Source organism: Mesocricetus auratus, unplaced genomic scaffold, assembly GCF_017639785.1.
Source record: "Mesocricetus auratus isolate SY011 unplaced genomic scaffold, BCM_Maur_2.0 Super-Scaffold_100006, whole genome shotgun sequence".
In the NCBI taxonomy this organism is placed as follows: Eukaryota; Metazoa; Chordata; class Mammalia; order Rodentia; family Cricetidae; genus Mesocricetus; species Mesocricetus auratus.
Window position 1 is genome coordinate 26,225,591 of NW_024429190.1, and position 9,560 is coordinate 26,235,150.

The window sequence follows — 9,560 nt, forward strand, 5'->3', positions numbered from 1 at the left end:
CCATTTAAATGTGATATATTCTATAGGTCTTTGAAAGGTTTGAAGAAAATTTATCCATATCAAATATATCTCTTTATATCTAGAAAACCTAACTAACCTAACTATAAGTTTTGATTATTATAGGTAATTATCTATAATCTGTACTTAATTATACATTTCATTTTAAAAGACCTGTATAAACACAAGAGGAGAAATGTATATATATATATATATGTGTGTATATATATCATGAAATAGATCTTAATTTTGTATCAATAAATGAAAATCTATACCAATACAAAGTATTCATTTCTATATCATATTCCCTTTTTTCCCTTTAGAAAGAGATTGACTGTGATCATTACCATTTATAAGCAACCCCATTTAAATGAAAACAAAAATTTATAAACAATATTTGGGAATTTGGGTGTTGTTCATTCCAAACTGCTGCCTGCTGGTTGGGAGCACTGTCCATACCATGGGTATCATAAAAAACACAGAAACCTGGCCAGGTCCGTTTTTGTAGTCTGCATGACGGCATCATCTCAGCTGTCTTAGATGCTGGATCACTTGGGATACTGTTTCGGGGTCTTGCTTCATCAAACCATAAAAATCTGGAAGGAATCCACAGCTTTTCATTTTCTGTGGAAACACAAATAAAAACTTTTTTCCCAATTAACCTGTCCTTATATTTAAATTTAGAAGTCAAGGCATTTTTAAAATACATAAGTTGGATTAATTTAATAGCATTTATAAACAAGTGTAGTTTGGCAGTTGTTGTCCCTTCCTTAGCAATTGAACAACTGAAAGACAACACAATAGCATCCAGACTCTCTCTGTGTGTGTTTTCCATTTTTATGTGGCTTTTTTTTTATTACTTTTAATTTTACTTTTTTGAGACAGGGTTTTTCTGTGTACTTTGGCTGCTGTTGAACTCCCTCTGTACATGAGTCTAGCATTGAAATCACAGAGATCTACTTGCCTCTGCCTCCCAAGTGCTAGGATTAAAGGAATGCACCACCACAGCCCAGTTTCTCCATTGTTTTTTTTTCTTTACCACTATCTTGTTTCTTTTTCTCTCCCAAGTCTACGCATATTTCTAAACACACTGTCAACCTTTAAGATGTTTTACTTCATCTGAATCTGTCTTTACTGTAAATGTTTATTTTTTTCTAGCCACTTGTCTTTTATATGCTAAACAACATTGTTAAAATTAAACTGGGGGCTGTTTTAGCCACTGGCTTTCCAACATGGTGGGCATAAGTTTACCACACAAGTCTCTGCTTGTCTCTAGTAAAACAGAGCCCCTATGAGAAAATGCTGCTACCAAGAAGCAGTGCTTGCCTCTGTTCCTTTGTTTTTAAAATCCCATTTTAAGCTGTATCCCACCATTGTCTCTGCCCCCAAATAACACACGGGACACTGTATAATTATGAAGCTGTTGTTTGTTTGCTATGGTTCCTTAATGGCTAACTCTGACTTAATTATTCACCCATAATTACTAATATATATTTTTATAAGGTCTTATCTTACTGAGTACACAGCCTCATGTGTCCTCTCTTCCTAGGATCATATAGCAACCCTCTATTCTTGACTGCATTTCCCATAATCCTCCTCAACTCCTACTCCCACGCGTCTTGTTTCTATATTGACCAACTGTAATGTATTCTTCCTGCCAGCCTGGTCCCAGAGCTGCCTCAGTCCCAAATGAACTCACAGGACGCTATATTAATTATGAAGTTGTTGACCGTTTGCTATGGTTTCTCGTTGGCTACTGTGAATTAATTATTAACCTATGATTACTAATATATATTTTTATAAGGACTTATCTTTTCGAGGATGTCCTCCTGATGTGTCCTCTCATCCCAGGAGATCACATGATGACTCCCCACTCTTGATTACATTTCCCAGAATCTTGCTCAATTCCTAGTCCCACCTATCTTTCTTCCCTACTGACCAACAGTGCTTTATTTACATATACACAGACAGACTTCCCCCATCAGCCAACGGTGCTTTATTTATCAACCAATTAGACAAGCATATACACAGAAGAACTTCCCCCATCACATCTTCTCTGGATATGATTTTGTGTCTTTGAACTCAGCCCTCCTCTGTATCTATCCATCTTCTATTCTGCTCAGACTTTGCCAACTATTATTTTGTTCTTTACTTCTATGAGTTCTGTCATTTAAGTTTCCTTTATGTATGAAATTACAGATTTGTCTCCTTACATCTAGCTTACTTAGTTTAATGATTGCAGGTTCATCTACATTACTACAAAATGGCAAGGCCTCATTCTAGTCATTCTATTTTGGCTTGACTTGTTGAATCATGACTGACTTACCCAATTCTATCTTGTTTGACTTTGTTTATTTCTTGCTGTCCTTCTACTGTCATAAGACTACAAAGATATTCTTCCACATTTGCTCTTTTACATCCACACTACTGAACATGTAATATACTGTGCATGTGCAGAACATAATCTGGGTTAAAATGAAGGCACAGGACTGTCTCAGTATTTAATAACTTGTTCTGCAATTGTAAGGACCTAAGTTCAATCCCCTGTATCTGTGTAAAATACATTTTGATTTTATTCTCCCTAATGTAGCAGGTTTCTAAAAAAGCAGATTTTCTTTTATTATAGTTGCAGTTTTTCTTATAATGAGTGAAGTTAATGTATTCTTGTTTAGTCAGTCAAGAGGCATTTTGAATTACTTTTCTGTGAATGGAGTGAGCTTATAGCCCACAGCCATGTTTTCTATAGGAATGCTGTTTTTATTTTCTTTATTGAAAAGACACTAGAACTTTATTTGTGGAATAAGTTGAAAATCTCCATTTAGTCTTTATCATTTTTCTTTCAATTTTATTTATAGTGGCTTTTTCTAAGCACATTTTGTTTTATGTATGTGGTTATTGCATTTTTATGGCTTCTGCATTTTAGAAACCCCTAAAAATGTCTTTACTATGAGACTTATTTTTGTTCCTTAGTCTTTATGTTTTTTTTTTCTGTGCGAAGAATTTTGATTAATATAAAATATATTTTGGTGCAGAGCAAGAGGTTTGATTTTACTTTATTTTCTGCCAGATGGCAATCTATTATCACATATACAATTTATTAAGTAGTTCATAATTTCCATTTGACTTGAAATGCTAAATTTATCATATATTAAATTACCATATGTGTTTGATTCTATATGTAGATTTATTTTAGGATGCATGGATATATCTTTTTATTAGCACATTAAAACTATTTTAATTTTGTTTCCTTTTAATATAGCTTAATACTTTTATCATGACAAGTCTCTCATCTACTTTAGTTTTCAAATTTTTCTAGTTTTTCACCTTAACCTTTCTAATTAAATTGCAAAATAAGCTTGAGTAATTTTTATATGCCTGTATTTTCTTTAAGATCATAATTATTCATGCGTAAATTTAACCAACATTGTAAATGGTTTTGTCACTGGTTCAAAGCAGGATTAGCAACCTCCTTCCTAATGTGCTGAAAACACTCTACCCCAATTTAAATGCCATGCTTAAAATATCATCAGATATAGATTGGAAAGATGGGCAAGTAGTTAAAAGGGCTTAGTGCTCTTTCAGAGGACCTATATTCTGTTTCTGTACCCTGCACAGAAGCCCACGACCTCTTGCAATTCTAGTTCCAGGGGATCCTGATGTCTTCTTCAGGCATTTGTATTTTCTATACATGTTATACATGCATTTACACAAGAACATATACATACACATAAAATAAGTAAATACTATAAATACCAAATATCAAATAACCCAGCATTACCCGAGTCTATAAGTAAATACATAAAGACAAAAGAAGTAAGTGAATGTCTGAATATGTGTAAACACACACATACTTGTATTCATACATATGTGCATATGTGTATAATGCATATTTAAGAAAGGATTCTTTTTATGAAAAAATTTGAAGATGCTATCAACAATTTTATCAAAGGAAGACAGAAGAAATGTGGTATCAACAAAATAATCAACAGAATAGAAAAATAAATAACTTTCTATTTTGTGGGAGTTTTTTAAGTTCAAAACTAGGTTGTAGCTGGGCAGTGGTGGCACATGTCTTTAATCTGAATCTTGGAAGGCAAAGATGGGCAGATTTCTGAGTTTGAGGCTAGCCTTGTCTACAAGGTAAGCCAGGACAGCCAGGGCTACACAGAGAAAGCCTGTTGCAAAAAACCAAAACCATCCAACCAAACAAACAAACAAGCAAGCAAAACCCTAAGTTGTACTAATTGTTTTGCACTGTAAAAACAGTGATCTAACACTTAAGTAAAGCAAAATCTCTCATGTTTTTTTGTGAGTATAGATGAATGAGTAGCTGGATGTACCATAGTGTTTAAGCTGTCTTAAGAGCTTGTTGTCATCTGTTGATTCCAATTGTCTAATATGAAGACTTCCTAAGGGATGGAAGATCCTTCTCAAATTCTCTCTTTCATGACTGGCAAGTTGGTGTTGGTCTTAGGACTTCTGTTCCTTTCCATGCAATTTGGAGTTGTCAGGTGATTAACTGCATATTATATCCATAGCAAAGGACAAGTGGCTTTATGTTTTAATCTCTCTGGTGTTGATTTGAGTATTACCCCACCTCAAAAAAAGATACATTATAGTTCCAATACTAGAGAATGTGACTTTACTTAGAAATATGTTTTTCTGCAGAGAGATATCAGTAGAATCATTGGAGTGAATCCTTAGTAAGAATGATGTCTGAATAAAATGAAGTGATATTAATTAAATTAGAAAGAAGAAGATATGAAGATGCAGAGAGAATAGAATGTAAAGGAGAAAGACTGAGTAGTGTTATCTACTGGCCAAATCAGGCTGGGGCTACCTGCTTAGGGGAGAATACATGGAGAATGTTTTGGCATTTACTTATTTTCTGATGGTATCATAGCAAGGAAGATAGGACAACATAGACCATTCCATCTTTGAGTGCAACCTAGAACAACAAAAAGCAGTACACAGCGTTAGGCATGCAGCATGGAGATCTGTTGTATTGTATAACTGTATGTTTTATGACACAGGAAGCACAAGTAATGGGCAGATACAAACTACGGGTATGTGGCAGGTTCTTGTGTTATCCAGATTCTGAAGAAAGACTACCAATCTCATGAAACTTGATTTCATGCTATTTGAGTTCTTAGAATACAATTTCTTTAAGAAATATTCATTATCTAAGATTTAGATGCCATTGTAACTCTGTTTTCAGAACTTACCACTGTGAGTTGAAGTTTGTTGCATTTATGAAGTCTCAAAATCAAATAAAGTCTACAACTTTCTATGCCAAGTTGGGGGCAGCACATCTTGATGGAATACAAAAGCAGAGTTATGTATCATGAGCTGACAGCATACATCTCTAAGATAGCCACTTGAGTTATACAGAGATTCTTCTGTGGCTTATACATATGTCCACAGGAGTCCCAAAAGATATGAGGAAGAGGAGAGGGGGAAACTGAGTTTGATTTACAAATGTATTGGCTTGGTGCTTATATAATACAGAAAACAGATGTCGCATTATAGTCTTCATGTGTGGCAGGGAAATGCATTCACTTGCACATCTATAAGTAGTGAAGTTAAGAGTATAAGATAAATGAGTTTTTGTCCTAGATAGTAGGTGTTAAATGATTTACTTGGTTGTTTTAGTTAGTTTTTTACCCATAACATTCATACTTATATACTTCAAGGTAGGTCCCTCACGGTCCCAGTGGATAATCTTATACCCATGTATAATTTCACAGCATCACTTGTACTCAGTGATTAAAAAATGGAAAGAGATGAAATTTGGAGGGGTATGTGGTTTGGGAGGATCTGGGAGAAGTTAGAATGGAGTGGAAGCCACTATGGTGGTTTGAAAGCTATGGCTTCCATAGACTCATGTATTTGAATGCTTGGCATATAGGGAGTAGCACTTTCAGGAGGTGTAGCCTTGTTGAAGGAAGTATGTCACTGTGTGGGAGGCATTTGAGTACTCTTGCTCAAGCTATACCTAATGTGGGACTCATTTCACTTCCTGTTGCCTGTAGATCAAGATGTAATACTCTCAGGTCCTTCTCCAACACTTTATCTGCCTATATACTGTCATGGACTAAACCTCTGGAAATGTAAACCTCCCCCTCCAATGAAATGTTTTTATGAATGAGTTGCCATAGTCATGGTGTCTCTTCATAGCAATAGAAACACTAAAACAACTGCCATATGGATTTGCTCAACATACATTGTATATATGTTCATATGTATATGTGCAAGCTCTAGCCAGTTTGAGATGATCTTTTTGAATCTTCTACCTAAGTTAACATTTTTTTCAGGAAAAGATAACTAATAACTGCTACCCAGGTTATTACAATCTATGTATAGCGTTATCGTAGCTATAATAATGTAATATGCTTACTTATGTTGGAAAGAAGAGAGTAATGACATATGCAGGTGTGTTTATTTGTGTGTTTATCTTTGTGTTTATGTTTGATATAATTGTGTGTTGGAGACCTGTGCTGAGAATTGAACCAAAAATAGTATATCCATGGAGAAGACCAGATATAAACAATATCCTAGAAATAGAGAAAGCTCAACATAAAGGTAAAGATAATTATATTCAGCCATAAGAACTGAGAGCAGTTGCCCCTGAAGAAAGAGTGGGATTAGGTTGAAGACTAACTAAGACAACAGCAATTTGAGCTTTGAACTCTTAAACATGTTAGACTTATCCATACCAGTGCTTCCTTGCAGGGGAACCCATGTATAAGACAGGTCTGGGTGAAAAATTTATTGGGGCTTAGGGAGGACAGGCCAAGATCCAGTGTTGATTGTGCTGCAACGGAACTTCAGCTCTCTTGAAATTCCAGTGTTAAAGTCCTTAGCCCTCAATATGATAGTAGCCAGAGGTGAGTCCTTTGGGATGTTATTAGTTTGAGTGTAGACATCCTGCAAATGAGATCATGAGTAGTTTTGGTTTGAATGAGGGATGTTTGCTTACAAGATTTCATTTTGAAGTGTGGATCTCAGAAAGTGGTCCTGTTTCTGAGAGGTTCCAGAAACTTTTTGGAGGTAGACAATGACTGGAGGAAGTAGGCCACTGAGGGTAGGTCCTTAGTGTGTAACATCCCAAACACTTCTGTCCTTCCTTTCTGTTTTCTGTACTATCATAATATGAGTTGTTTTGCAATCTCATTCACCACTTAAGTAGTGGTGGACTGACCTTTTAAAACATGAACTGAAAAACAACTTTCCTTTTATAAAGTGATTCTATCAGACATTTTGTCAGACTTGTAAAAGTAATAAAAATTACCGCACTGATTTCTCTGATCCTCATCTTACCATCTGAGATTGCAATGAGAAGTCAGTGGTCTGCTACCAGAAAGAAGACAGTGTTGAGAGCCAGCCATGCTGATACCCTAACCTCAGACTTCCAGGTTCCCAAACACAGAGCATCAATTTCTATCATTCATAAATTACCTTCATTATGATATATTGTTATAACTGCTCAAAGTAAAATACCCAAACCTGTGGACAGATGGTACCTGTTGTAATTTTGTTGCTAGTATTCTAAGAGATACTCCTCTGCTTCAATGGCCCATTCCTCCACTGAGGTTCGTTTGAGCATCCCCATCTCTATAATGCCTTTCTCTTTCTCAGAACTTCATTGTACATGCGTTGCTACCATCATCTAGATACGTACATGGCAATCCAATTCTTTTTTTTTTAATTTCTATATCCACCCTGGGCTGTAAGCCTCAGGAGAGAGTAATATTTATGTGTTTTAGGAGTATTTCTTTGCATATCTAGGTGTAGTGTCTGGAACCTAATAAAAGATTACTAGTGGAGCTGAGAATGATAAACATATTTTTTGTAGGGTTAACTGAAATGAGGGTTCAGGACCACAGTGGATATCTTTATTTTTAAGCCTTTTTTGGAGAAAATGTTATATTCCACAGAAAATAGACCATTTTTAAAACTCAGGACATAAGTTAGGATTAGCTACTTTTTACAGTTAATGTTTTTAAATGATCTAGGATATCTGAACTTGGTATTGACAACATGGGAAATTGAGACACTAGGCTGGGGCATACAGGGCTACAATAATCTTGTCCTATGGGGGAGAAAGAGATGGAACAACATCCTTTGTGTTACTTGTCAAAATTCCTAGTGCCCTTAGTTTGAAAGCTCTTAAAATTACAGAACCAACTTCCCAGAAGACCATTTGAAATAATTTAATAAAAAAGAAATAATTATTATTAAAACCATAGTGGGAAAACAGTCCCAGTCTATGAATCTATGGGGGTGGATAGTTTGGGTTGTCAGGGCAATCAGCTGGTTAAATTGTGCTTTGATCAATCATTCTGAAGAAAATTCAAGGATTACTTTGGGGACTGCTTTTTAGATAACGGTTTGCTTAAGCATTTACTAGCCAGTGGAGGACTTAGCTGGTATTCACCTCTGGACTACTGATATTCCCATGTGCAGGTGTTTTCTTTAGGACATAGAAACAGAGTCACAGATTCTTACAGGATCTTTCTCCCTCAAACAACTGCAGTAACTTCATATTTCGATGCTGTATGATGGATATTTCTCATATGTGTATTTCATTCATCACACCTAATTCATGCAAAGAGTCTCTTGCCCTGGGGATTGTTCTTCTCTTTAATGAATTCACTCTAATGACAACTGAATGTGGCAGGTGCTTCGGGAAACACACATCACACTTCATCCAGAAGGAGTTTAACTTAAAAATTCTCTCACATGTGTAATATGTCTGTCTTTAATGCTTTAGCTGAAATGTCTAGATTCTGCTTCATTTTTCATTGCTTTCCATCTAAACTGTAATCTTCTAACTTATCATGGATCTCATTGCTGGATTGGGGGTGAAGAAAGCAGAAACTTCACTTTTGACCTTGTTGAAAAGCAAATTTCTCTGAAATCACACTTTGTGTCAGTAAGATGAGTTGTTGGTAGTAGGAGAGTAGTGTTGAGTAAGAGGATTACCACCATGGTTTCAGATAAGTACTATAAGTATAATCTGGATTTATGATTTATATATACAGATGGATGCTCAGTACAGATTTTGAAATGTAGACAGATACCATCTTTCCAATATCCTGAGATATTTCTAGGCCAACATAGAAATATGTGGCTAGCATTTAAGCAATATTTCTATGTTGTCTACAGCTAGGAGTAAACCACTGTCCCTTCCATTGCTCATAAGTAGTTTTTCTATTTGTGGCATTACAATTGCACTAGAAATTGCATATGGAGTCCTGGAGTGTGTATTTTAAATACCTCATTCATGGCCATGTTAAATCAGCTCTGATTAACTTGAAACTTGACCATTGTTTTATGAACAAAATTTTTATAATACTTCTTAATATATTTCCACTTGAATAGATACATGACATTATTGTCAAGGAAAGATCATGCGATTAAGGTAAGATATGGGATCATAGAGAATAGAAGAGAGGAAAGGGGAAGCATGTAATCATGAGGCCTTATGACTTGGGAGTCACACAGACAAAAGCTAAATGGCAAGTGGCAGATGTCTAGTGCTGCTTCCCACTTACCTTCCT

The 9,560-nt window shown here is 35.5% G+C and overlaps 1 long non-coding RNA gene across 1 annotated transcript; it reads right to left on the reverse strand.

Annotated features, from left to right (window-relative positions):
- Positions 1-465: 465 nt before the first annotated feature.
- On the reverse strand, positions 466-6,766 carry LOC121140676. The gene is made up of 4 exons (XR_005877604.1): positions 6,714-6,766; positions 5,223-5,309; positions 4,838-4,945; positions 466-621 (listed from the first exon to the last, which is right to left on the reverse strand). It is a non-coding gene; the product is annotated as an uncharacterized LOC121140676 (long non-coding RNA).
- Positions 6,767-9,560: the final 2,794 nt, after the last annotated feature.